At 39.9% G+C, this 13,697-nt stretch overlaps 1 pseudogene; it reads left to right on the top strand.

Moving 5' to 3' along the window:
- The window catches only part of LOC148758933 (ubiquitin thioesterase OTUB1-like), a 143,563-nt pseudogene that overhangs the window by 113,648 nt on the left and 16,218 nt on the right, over positions 1–13,697 (top strand).

Genomic DNA, 13,697 nt, shown 5'->3' with positions numbered 1-13,697 from the left:
AGAGAGAGGGAGGGAGGGAGGGAGAGAGAGAAAAAAAAAAAGTCGTGGTCTGTGCCACAACTTGAAGGTTCATTTAATGTAGATTTTGATGCATGAACTGTGCAATAACCCTAAGTTGGAAGTGCATATTTTTATATTGAAGGTGAGAGACCAATTAGTAGCTCTAACTCCTTAAGCAGATGGTTATCATATGATAACGGAGGTGCCTGTCCTGTCCTTTGCCATTAGAAAGTCATCTTTTTCCTAATATCTTTCTCTACAATATTATGCAGACAGATTGTATGGCCTAGGAACCTCTATGAAGTTGATTTTTTAGCAGGACATGTGGAGCCTGGAAATCTTGTTCCTGAATTACTGGTCAGATTCAGCTCCTAAAAACTGCCTCCAAGATAACATACAAGGGAAGAATTTCAGCGCAGGCAGAGAAATAAAGCTGATAAGATTCTTAGGTTCTGGGCTCCATTCCCAAGCTGGAAATGGTAGACATGCTGCACTTGGCCCTCAGTTACCTGAAAGCGATCCTTTCCTGCCATAGCTTGGAAACTCATGCTATAAAGGAAGTGACATGTATTTGGACTCAGAGGAATCAGGTCTAAATTCCAGCTCTGTCCTTTACAAGCTGGGTGACCTCAATCCATGTGCTTAAACTCCCCAGCCTCAGTTTCCTATCCTGCAAAACTGGATTAATAACAACAGCTTTACAGAGAGATGAAGATTAAGTAAAACTTCAAGTGAAAAATTATGACACCTGGCACTTTCACCGTCCCTCAAAATATCAGGCAGGGAGAACCAACCACACCAGGCACTGACCCAGAGGGAAGTTAGGGGTCAGAGTGTAGGGTGATTTGGATCCTCTTCTCTTTGTAGCCAATACAGTTGTTAAAGCACAAACTCAGGAGTCTAATAAATGTGGGTTTCATTCTTGGTCCTATTACTTGTTGGGTGTGTGAGCTTGAGCAAGGTATAAACTGTTCTGAGCCTCAGTGCTTTCATGTGTAAAAGGAGGCAATATCTATTTTGTTCTTAGGATTTATGAATAAAGGAGGCAATTGCTATAATGAGCTTAACAAAGTATCTGACCCATGATAAGCATGTTTTTTCCTCCTTTCTTTCCTCTTTCACTTCCCCCATTTCCTCTTCTTTTCCTTTTCTTTTCCTTCTTCATCTACTCTTTGATATACGCCAAACTGCTTTCATTATCAATATCCAGAATGGATAACAGCAGGGCATCTGTCCTCGACACCCCTGAGCTTTCCTCTCTGCTCTGAGTACAGTGCTCCATTCTTGAGATAAAGAAATAAAGGCAGAAGAAATTCTTCGGACCTGGATAGAGGTTGCCATGCGCCAGGTCCATGGTCCTGAATCCAAGTCCTTTCTACATTTTGTTGGCCCCAGTTTTTCTTCATCTATAAACTGAGAGGATAAATCACGATCTCCTGTAGCTCCAAAAGATGAAGGCTCTTAGTTGAGATTTCACCTGCCTACCTATGCAGTCCCATCTTCTGAAATTTCCCTTCCTCTCCAACCATCAAAACCCTAACTGGGGGTCCAACCATAGCCCAAATACTTTGTATTACTTCCCAGATATTTATTAAATAAATGCACAAGTGCACACTGAGACTGAACCACTCAAACCTGGTTTATTGGGTGTCTGCTATATCGAGGACTTCGCAAAGTCTGCCGTGATCCCTCAGTGTCGATGGACTTACAGTGACTGCAAGACAATTTAATATTTATTTTCTCCATCAGCTTCTTCAAGGCAAAATCTGTTTTATTTACTGAGACCTACTGCTTAGCACAGTACCTAGCAATTTATACGTGTTTCATAAATGGCTCCTGAAAACTTGCAAGATTAAATGACTACAGTATTTATCTTGTAGGAAAATCTGAGCTAATGACTAGGTAGTAAATCAGTTGAGGCCAAGGATTTTGAACACTTTTGTATTCTATACAGCACCTAGCACTGGGTACAAAATGTAGTAGGTGATCAAAAACACATAGTGGTCCTTATATTACAAACTTTGTCTCCATATTTATGATGAAATTCTTCTGAACGACTAAAACACTGAGGGATGGTCTTCAACAAAAGCCCAGAGCTAGAACTATTCCTAAGGCTGACATGACAAGGACTATCATTGTGAATGGTTCTTGGAGAGACTGTAGAAAGAAAGTGGCTTTCCAAAAGGTTATAACAAATGACCTGAGGCCCATATAAACAAGCAATCCAGAAATCCCTTTTTTCACCACCACCAAGTCTCCGCCATCCTTAACACACATACATATCCCACCCTTTGATGCCCTGCCTCTCATAAGGACTTCCCTGACACTCAGCATTCTTTCCCTACTCTAAAATATTAGAGGTGTGGGGACGGGGGGAAGGAGGATGGCAATGCACTTTTTGCCTTGAGCCCTGTACCTGCTCAAGGGATAGTTCCAAATCTCTAGGGTGGTTCTGATTAAAATGGTCATCATCACAGCTGTCTTCTTCTTCTTTCTCTCCCTCTCCCTCCCCCTCCCTGACCCCTCCTCCCCCTCTTCATTTTCATCCTCCTCTCCTTCTTTATCTCATCCATTGGTACTCTTCCTCCACAAATGACTTACACCAAAACATATGCTACAAACAGGTTTCCTGCTCCTGGGTGAGAGCAATTAGCCCATTCAAAATATCCTGGCCTTTGTTGAAACAGGTATGGGGGTGGGTGGACATAATATCCACCCTGCTTATTCTTGACCTGCAAACATAGCCTACTTTCTTGTTTTTGAAGGAGGCCACGAAGACTTAACTCTCTAGTGAAGAGTGAGATCCTATGACATTGAAGCTCCCGCTGCCTGATTAAATATTGAGGAAGAGAGCCCACGGATTGACTTGCCTTCAGTAAAATAAGGTTTGAAATAAAACCCCTGGAGAACCACACCCCCTAGTCTGCCGGGGGCCATGCTCTTTAAGGCAGGACAATTATAATTAATTGAGTGATCCCACTTAAAGTACACATGCAATGAAAATCCCTGCAAGTATCTCTTTGCACATCTACTAAAAATCGACTGGGCATTCAAGTGGTTAAGCCAAGATCCTCAGACCTAGGAGGCCAATTCTGCCTGTGGCTACCACCAGTCAGTCTGTTGCTGAGGGCTGTAGACACAGTTTGTACTTTCAACTCAGCACAGTCATTTTTAAAGAAATAATCACTTCCAATTTACAGTGGCATCAAACTGATAATTCGGAAGCATGATTGCATCCCGAGTTAACTAATCAATCCCTTATCTTTAAGGGTAGAGACAGAGAAAGAATATATGAGCAGATCAATAATCAAGTGCATTCCATTTCTTTTTTTCTTTCTTATAGATTATAGCTGTTTTCTTGAATAAATCTTCAAATCATATAAAATAACAAATGATTCCCATGAGCTTCTTCCGTTCCTACCTAGGATTACTGTAAGAACTGATGGGGGCTATATTCCTTTGATATACATATACACAGATACCTTTTCTGAATACCCACCAAGTGCCAGGTACTGGATGGAAAGCTTTCAACATATTCTCTCTTTTTATTCAGGATTATTTCCTAGGAAGCTGAAGTAGAAGAGTTGACCTTTTAAGGCTGTTCGTAAGTTTCATTTTTGCTTCTAGGAGTCAGCGTTTCTCATCATCTCCACCCATGGCTGATAAATTTTCAAACAATTTATTTGCCACATTTCTTCCTATTATTAAGCCCAAAGTTGTGCCAAGAAAATCACATTAAACAGCAGGTGTCACCGATGGCCCCACTTCATCCTGGCATCAAGCTAGACACAACAGCCAGTGATTTAGAGACATGCCCGCAGTTCTACCTGTTATAATACTAAGGTCATAATACCGCAAGGAAGCTGAAGCTTGAGGTGGAAGCCCCTCTGTAGCATTCATGCCTCCTTTACTCTAGCCATCCATCCATCCATCCACCCATCCAAAAACCCATCCATTTGACAAACACCAGTTGAATGCCTACTGTGTGCTATCCCTGCCTTCAAGGAGCTTCCTGTCTAGGGCAGGAGAAAGACATACTCATAACTAATCCAATACAACACATGATTAGGAAAAGTTCCGAAGGGAGTACAGACCACGAAGCACTGTTGATTCTAACAGAGAAGATGAGGAAAGGCTTCACAAAGACTGAGCAGAGTCTTAAAACTTCAAAACATCTCTCATACTCGTAATTACAAAAGCATCATGCATTCATTATTCAATAGGTAATGTTTGAATATATAGAAAGTAGGCAATATTTGAAAATACAGAAAAGCACAAAATATAAAATTCACCCTTAATTTGACCTTCATTCCTTCTTCTACTGAAAAGCATAAAACGAAAACTGTAAGTCCCTTCCTCCCTGCTTCCAATCCCAGCTTCCAAAGGCTTAATTTAAAAGCGCTGTGCATATGCTTGAAGACACATAATTTGCTCTTATGTAAGTATGTCTCTCCACCCACTCGCTCTACATGTGCACAACTAGTTCTGAAATCTAGTTGGCTGGCTTCAAGTCTCAGCTCAACCACCAACTAGCTGTGTGACCTTAGGCTAGTTAATTAACTTCTCTGTGTGTTTGTTATTTTTCCAATATGAAAAGTACAGTTAATAAAAGAACAAATTCTATGTGTATTTTAAGAATTAAATGAGAAAATGAGTATAAACAGTCCTGACACATAGTAAGTACTCAATAAATGTAATACTACTACATATACACACACATACTTTATTTTTAAAAAGATACATGTGTGTGTGCTATGTATATTTTTTCAATTAATAATGCTTATGCATCTTTTCACAAATTAGTCCATGTTGGCCAATTTGATTCTTTTTCAGTGACTGTATTATAGGATCATTCCAAAATTCATTTAATCAATCCAGATTATCACTAAGAAACCTTGTACCTACAATTTCATACATTCCTCCTAATATCTTACATGTCAGATTCCTAGAAATATGATTTCTAGGTATTATAACAGGGTAAGGGCATTTAAATTTTTTATTAGATAGGACCAAAGTAGCTTGCAAAAAGTTTGCACAATTTACAATTCTATGAGAGTGCCTATTTCTCCTGCCAATAGTGTTATTATTTGTTATCCTTTTAATTTGCATTAGTGTGAATGGATATTGAGATTAAACTATTAACCTATGCAAAGGATTTAAGTGGTATCTAGCACATCCACATTTAAATAAAATGTTCTTAAGATGGGGCATCTTTTCATATTTATTGGTCATAGCTTGTTATTCCTTGAAATTCTCATTCTTATCTTCTGCCTATATTTTTGGTTTTTTATTACTGATTTACAGAAGTCATTGCATATTTGCTATATTAATCCTACATAACAAAGAAGCAAATATGGTCTCCCCATCCTGTCTTGTAACCAAGGTTGAGTAGAATTTAGGTGGATGAAGTTTTGGTGAGGAAAGGATTTCAAGAAGGAGGAACCTCATCTGCAAAGACACACGAGTTTTAAATGGACGTCAGACGCTGAGAACATTAAGCAGACTTTTGTGGTTGGAACATTCACGGGCATGAAATTAGAAAAGTATTCACATGTAATCAGCCTTAAATGCCATCCTAGGAAACGTGAGCTTTTCTCTGAAGGCAACAGTGAGCCACCAAGAACGAAACAACAACAGAATGGCAGGGCCACGTTGAGAGTCCACGCTATGGGTCAGAGTTCTTAAAGAGTTTGGGATCAAGGCAGCACCACCATGTTGCCCGGCTTCAGTGGGGCACACCAGCCACCATTCCACTCTATTGGGGTAACAGTCCTCTGGAGGTGCACAATGCAAGTGTTGCTCAAGGATCCTTTGGAGAGTCTGAAGAAAGCCAAGAAGCTTCTCCTCAGTAAAATTCACACACACACACACACACACACACACACACACACACACACACAAAACCTTTGCATTTAATTTTAGTTTTCACAGACACAATGCCATCCACCCACTGATCATTTAAAGGCTCAGTTACCCAAGAGTCTGAACCCTGTTCTCAGGCTTTTCCTGCTCATAGAACTTGAAACTACAGTATAGCTTGGGTCAAACCAAATTATGGCAAGTTTAAAACTTTCATGTTTAGGCCATGGAAATGTGCTCTGGAAGGCAAGGCCATTCCCAGAAAGCATTCTCTCCCGTAGAAATATATAATGCCAATCACAATTGTGAGTCACATACGTAAGTTTAAGTTTTCTGGTAGCTACATAATAAAAATTTAAAAATAGGTAAAATTAATTTTAATAATATATTTTCTCTAACTCAACATATCTAAAATTAATTACTTCATTATGTGATCCATAAAAATGTTGTGAATTAGGTTTGCCTTTTTTTCATACGATATCTTGAAATCTATTGTACAATTTGATATTTACATTGTATCTCAATTAAGACTAGTCACATTTCAAGGGCTCAATAGCCATATGTGGCTAGGGACTGTCATACTGGACAGCAAAGTTCTAAACCATATCTTCACATTTCCTTTTCTCTAAATCCATTTCCCTTCTATAATATCAATTTAAACCTAATTAGGCATCACTAAACATGCTGATTTTCATGTTCCATCAAACTCTCTTCTTAGACCTTCTCACTATAGTATGAATGTAAAACACTGAGTTTTCTCTCCATGGATCATTATACTTTAAGCTTGGCATCTTATTTCAGAAGTGGAAATGTTAACCCAGTAGGAAAAAAAATTCAAGTATCAGGGAGGAAGAGAGGAATATCTCTTTCAAAGCAGGTAGTTTTTCATAAATCATTGCATTTGGGGGAACACCTGGGCCTAGAGCTGGCTCTTCATGTGGCGGCTCTCTGTCCCACTACCAGGAATTCCAAATCAGGCATCATTTCCATAGGCATCTCTTCCCTTTAGCATAGAAGGTTAAAAAACAGTGAAGGTTCTCAACATTCCAGGGAACCCTAAAACAACAGAATATCAGTCTAGCTCTGCGTATCCATGTCAACTTACAGTTGAGGAAAAAAATAAACACCCTCAGAAAAGTTGTCTATGTATAAATATTATATTCCCACAATAAAATTCATATTTGGGAGATAGTGAGCAACATGATAACATTATCCACATGCCTAACAGATTAATAGACTCGTCCCTGGGGGGAGGGGGGAGATTTAAATATGACTCTACAAGTTTTACTGAATTGAAAGGTAAATATTATCAATTAAAGAAAAAAAAAAGAAAAAGAAAACAACCCCTCAAAGTGTTTCTTATTTCTAACTGTAGGAATAATAGCATTATACGTGTTTCCTGCCTTTCTAAAGTTCACGTTAAGACATTCACTTTTAGAAAAGACCTACATTAGTACCTCTTTCACTAACTGAAAGAAACACAAAGAGGATTTTCGCCTTTACGAAAAAGCAAAAATATCGTTCACCTAATTGCTTCTTCACTTTACGCTATTTCAGCTTGGAAAGTTTTCAGAGGAATGTTCCACTTTCAGATAGCAGGGGAAACCTGTGTATGCTACAGCTAAAGACATTATTAAGTAGTTCACAGAATAAGCCTTGGGCCACATGCCACTGAATGGCATCAGATATGCAGGGACTCAGAGACCAAGAGACTGAGGGAACCTGGGTCAAGTTCAAAACCCTAGGAACTCTCTGCTCTTTCTTTCCAAATGATAGAAAGACATGCTTGGTAGTGTCACGATTTCAGCTATAAGCAGCAGCCTTCTAATTAAAAATAAACTGAGTCCATTATTTCTATTTACAGCGCTTCCACAACTTAGCAGCAATGTGAAGACAGAGAGAGATGCTGGAAGCATATGTTTAAACATCCCAAGTGCTTTGGAGAGCATCGTTGGAGAAAACATCCTGTGAATGTGTTTGTTTACCTCCAGGGCCCATCTCCAAAGGGCTTGCCAAGCCATGAGAGGGCAGTATTTGCAGCATAAACACATTTATCTTCAGAAGGGATGGTCCAAAAAAAGACATTGCTACAATTAAATTAGTAACTAGAAAGAGCCAAGGTTTTGACTTCAGACATCCCCTCCTGAAGTACAGCTTCATTTTTTCTACGGATATTAAAAAGTGGTGAGGGGACGGGAAAGGGAGGCAAAAGGGAGATAGGATAGGGAAAAAGAACATTTCAGAGGCATTTCGGAGTGGATACCGTCATTGAATTTCAACATGAAAAATGTTCAACATTTGCTAAATGAATCTTCCAGAGACCAATGGCCATCTTCCAGACATTTGAATGCATATGGTATTGTGGGATGCATACGGCAGAGTTTCTCCACCTCAAAACTCCTGACATTTTGGGCCAGGTGACTCTTTGCGGTATATATGGGCTGTCCTGTGCACTGTAGGATGTTAACAGCATCCCTGGCCTCTACCCACCAGATAACAGTAACACTCATACACACACACACACACACATGCTCACACTCACACTCTCACACATCTGCTTCCCTCACAGTCCAAACAACCAAAACTGTCTCCAGACATTGCCAAGTATCCCCTGGGGGTAAATCATCCCGGGCTGAGAACCACTGGTGAAGGTGTACCATAAGCTTTTATTCATTCATAAATTCTGACTCACGTTTTTAGCCCTGCTTCTCTTTAGATCAATATATACATCCCCTACCTTCACGTAGTTCCCAATTTAATGTCAGAGAGAAAGTTTAAAGTGATAAGACATGAAAGATTGTCAGTTGACTTCTAAAACATGGGTGTGCATTCCTTTTTAAGGACATTTAGGAAATGCACCTTTAATTGCAACAAAGGTTATACACTTAGAAAATTTCTCAGAGAAAAGCCCATTAAACATAGAGAGGGTTTCTGCTCTGCTGGTAGGTTACATATTAAAGATGAATTTGAAGGCTCTCAGAGAAGCAGTGAGCCTGGCCCTTACACATCTTTGCTGACTTCATAAAAAACAAGGGTGCCGCTTTGTGACCCGTGTGGATCTCCAAGAGATTGTGTAACATGCAGTATGTCTTCGATCCAAATAAACTCCCAGATTATTAAAAGGATGTTTTTTCCCTCTAGAGGTCAAGGTGAGTCACCGGAGCTTTTTCCCTGTTATTAACCAAGCACTAGATGTACAAGACTTAGATATTAAAAGGCATTAGCCAAGGCATCGTGGCCATCTAGTTTAGAGCAAATGCAAAATTTGAGGGGGTAGCTGCATTACTTACAAAGCAAGTAGATGGTCAGAAACATTAGAAGCCATGTATACAAACACATTCAAATTTCTGTGGCCAAGCGACAAAGAGGTATAGCCAGTTTCCTGAGTACCTGAGGCCAGCCTGTCCCCAGTGTAATTTTAAATATAAAAAATATATAACTACTGACTTACCTTGACCCAGAACTGCCAACCAATCTTTACATTCTTTCAATAATCTGGGTGTTTATTTCCACCACGAAGCGTGGCATTTGTACCACAATCAACCAGTCACCCTCCTGAGCTCTATGGCTACCCCCACCCTTTAGAAGCATGGTAGCCTTCTCTCCCCACTCATAAAACGGTTGCTGGCCTTAGTGGAAACCAATAAAAATATTTACAGCAAATCCAAGTTCAAGAAGTAGGTAAACCTAATGAACCCTTAAAATGCCCCAAAGCTGGAATCAGACTATCTCTATAGCTTTTAACGCAGATTAAACTGGCAAAAAAAGAGTATGAGGAAGGGTGGAGAAGATCATTTTAGGCCAAAATGAGCCCCAGTCTTCATAATACCCTTGTTGATGACATGTATTACAAGGCCGTTGTTTCTGCCAATCAGAAGTTTCTCAGGCCAGAGCTGACTGACTGCACTTCTCACATCAGATTTTTTTCCATTTCCTACGAGAAGCCCTAAATATCCAGAAGGGGAGGAAGACGGTACTGTTGATGCATGCAAATTGGGAAACAACACTGCCTGCTGACCAAACAGACCTTGTGAAGTGCTTGTGAAGCTTCTCTAGCTGGTGCGACACCAACACAGAGCAGTACTGGCTGGCATGGGCTTCTCTTGGAACATTCTCAACTGCTTTATCAGTGGCACCTACCTAAGCCTGGGGCTGGATATCTTCTTGTGAATCATTCCATCAACTTCCTGCGGACAGTCTACCCTTTCTGACATGCATTCCACATGGGTTCTGCACATTGACAATGACCCTGGACAGATTCTAAAGGCGGCCTCCTTACTATTTCATTTTTTGCATGTTACAGCCATGGGATATATCTGGATTCTCTGACTACCTGAATGTGTTATATTGCTTCTTCACATGTTTGAAATTTGAGTGGGTACCTATGAGAAGAATAAGCTGAAAGCATGACTAATGGGGGGAGCAGTGGGAATTTTATCTGTGACAGTGGGCAGGGAAGATCTGAGTAGTTAAACCACATTATACTTGAAGCTGCCACTGCTTAACCTATGTGTACAAGATGGTGAACTGTCCATCAAAAATCCCTACTCTGCTTCCACAGTGCACAGTTTTCACTAGGAAATTGGTGCTCAGCCAGGGACCATATTTCCCAGCCCCTCTTGCATCCAGATGGGGTCTGAAGAGGTTCTTATCAATGAAATGTGAGCAGTTCAGTTTTGTTTTGAAACTCTTTCTTCCCTTGTCTGCTGGCTGATTATAGAGGACTCCAAAGCCCTAACGAATGGCAAAACTATAAGGTAAAAGAAATCTAATCTTATATGGAGGAAAACTTCCTGACAACCAGGAATACCCACATAGGACTGTAATATTAGTGAAAAATAAATGCATCGTGTGCTCCACCACTGAATTTTGGGGAGTTATTTTTACAGCAGTCTAACATGGTATTTAGCCTAATTGATACACCAGGTCAAAAGAAGATGAAGGGGGAAAATAAACCTATACTTATGAGTATCTACCAATATTTATTGAGTATCTGGGTCTGTAATAGTTACTCTGTCCTTGTGGTTTCATGCAAGTACTCTAGTATCATATCAAACTCAATTCCATTATCAAATTTCCACAGAATGCCTAGTGGACTAGACCAGAAAATCAGCCCTTCAAGGTACTTCCATTTCCTTTGACCCTCTGAACAATTTTATTTAACGATCATTTATTGAGCATCAATTATATGCCAGGCATAGTGCTAAAGCTGGTGATACAAACAGTCCTCTCTCCCAAGTTGCCCATTAACCTTCCATTTCCAGCCTCATTCTAGCATTCTTTCTACAAGAAAGAGAAGCTCTGGCATGTTTTGACTCACACAGAAAGTAGAAGAGCATATGCAAAATCTTCTCATGGTCGGGTGAATTTAGCAACATGGATACTTGTAGATATACAGTTTGTGTCATATTTGTATTTATGTATGCATCTCAGCTCTGTTCCTTAGTGGCTGCTACTCTCCTACTCATTCCTGTCCTTTTGTAGCAAGTGATTTATTGCAAATCTCATTTTTAAATGTAAAATAAAGCTTCGGTGCAGTACTAAGCCAGGTGCTAGTCAGGAGCCCGAGTGTTATTTTGTATTTCCTTCCGTAGGCTCCTCCCACTGTGCTGCTGTCCTGAAGAGAAAGGTGGCTTCATCTAATTCTATCTTCTGCCCAGATGGCCCTGCTCTTTGGGAGGCTGGTTTCCGGCTGTGTATCAGAAGCTCAGTCACTAGGTCCTGCTTCATGCTCAAACCTTAGGGAGTTTCGCAGATGTAGCTACATGGCCCAGAAGAGTTCCAGGCAAATAAGAAGCACTCACTGTATTTATGTGGAATGAAGGAACAAATGAATGAGAGATGTTATTATGTTTCTAGCTTGACCACGCAGAGATTTGGTGTCCCCTTTAGGAGATGCATTGGCCAATTACACTCATCCTAGGGAGAATATTTTGCTCGGGATATGGAGATTGAATGAACTGGTGAAGCCCAAGGATGAAGAATATGTCTACTCTGGCACACCAGCTTTGATCAGTCAATAGGGGTTCCCTGAAACACAGTGGGGGAAAAATGTGGAGATTTAGTGGAAGATAACTGCATAGTCTATTGGTAATGGATGTCACGGATATGGTACAGAGCAATGTGCCTGCCAGTTAATGCAATGATTTTTTTTTTTTTTTTTTTTGATGCCAGAGGTACTTAGCTGACAACCTGGTCCATCAGCAGGAACTGTTGGACCTAGATGTTCTCAACTATGAGATCATCAGGTAAGCAAATGAGTTAATAAATGTAAGCAACGACTAAAAAGATGAAATAAAAGTTCAGTGATGTTGGTATGCAGGCATTTTGTTGCCTGAAGGAAGGATGGTGGATTAAACAGCCATGGTTTTCCCTCAATGTCCTGAACCTCTAGCAGGCGTGGCCCATCATCAGGCACTTAGGACCAACCAGCCCCCAGAGCTCACAGTACTCATCCCATGCTGAGTCTCAATTTCAATTAATAAGTTGGGTTTTTTGGATCCTACAATGCATTTTAATGTGGCTAGCACACAAAAGTTGATTCACAAAAAATATTTCAATTAACCTAAATTCTGGGTCCTAGGAAAGGGCAAAGGAACATCTAATGTAGGAGAAAGAAGAGGAAGTATGCCTTCTCCCCATTATTTTGGTCAAAGGGCTAGTCTCAAACAACCGTTTGGAATGGTCTAAGTTATTTTAGCCCCATTTCCACTTTCCCTCCTAGATATATCTTTTGCTATCTGTTGCTCTTCACCCCCAAAATCAATTCTTCCGGAGTATTCTAAGTCCCAGTTCAGATTTACCTAGACTTAGTCTCCACCCTCTCCTTTCTTCAGTGTTCCATGCTATAAAATACTCCTCATCTTAGAGCTAATCAAAAATTTAGCTAGATTTTAGAAGGAAAGTAAATCTGATGTAGCTATTTCATGCTAATATGTAAATGATTTATAGTCTATCCTTCCCAGAGGAATTTGCATTTCTAATGGGCTATTGTGGAAAAAACTGAATAGCCAATAAGTAGACTTTCCAGCAGCATCAGAGAGCAAAATGAACTTTTCAGCAGGAGCTGGGAGAGGGTATCTGGACCACCTCAAATACTTATGCCACAGTATCTGTCCTTATTCCATTTCTCCTCTCCCCAAGGCAGGTCTCTGAAGCTACTATTTTCTTTTCTTCATTTCTTCCCTGCTTCTATTTCTGACTTTAATACACTCTGCACAAAGTTCCAAAACTTTCAATAGCCTCTATCATTGACATAAGCAGAAGATAATTCTATCTTTCTAGGTGAGACATATGGGAGTCAAGAAACGCATCTCTCCACACACACCCCCAAAGAAATTATAATAAAAACAAATAAACCAAGACGCTAAAGATCAACAGTCTAAGCACATGCAACAGAAGGCCCATGTCAGAAAGCTGTCAAACCAGTAAGGACAAGGGCCTTCATCATTTTAACATATTAAAGTCTAAAGTTAATCTCTCTCTCTCTCTCTCTCTCTCTCTCTCTCTCTTTCTCTCATCATTTTGAGTTTTTTAGTACCATCTTTAAGAAATGGAAATAGGCCAGTTTCTTACACACTAATATATGTTTTTGATGATTCACTTATCAATGTCTGAATTGGAGTTCTAACTAATAATAAAAGATAAAAGATTATAGGTGTTCTCCCTAAAGCCAGACTGTAAAGTACCCTGCTAACAGGGAATAGTTCTAAAAAAGAGTAGGTATGGTGTTCTTAGTTCCACTTTTTGGATGAAAGAGGCCACATAGTAAACTCATGACCTTCTGACCATTGGCTTTAAGAACTTCCCTTTTATACCTTCTTTTTCCAGGTGTAAAA

This window comes from Rhinolophus sinicus, chromosome 2 (assembly GCF_057876585.1).
Source record: "Rhinolophus sinicus isolate RSI-liver-muscle chromosome 2, RSI-T2T, whole genome shotgun sequence".
Classification (NCBI taxonomy): domain Eukaryota; kingdom Metazoa; phylum Chordata; class Mammalia; order Chiroptera; family Rhinolophidae; genus Rhinolophus; species Rhinolophus sinicus.
The sequence above is the reverse complement of the archived record's forward strand: the minus strand, read 5'-3'. Positions and strand labels throughout refer to the sequence as shown.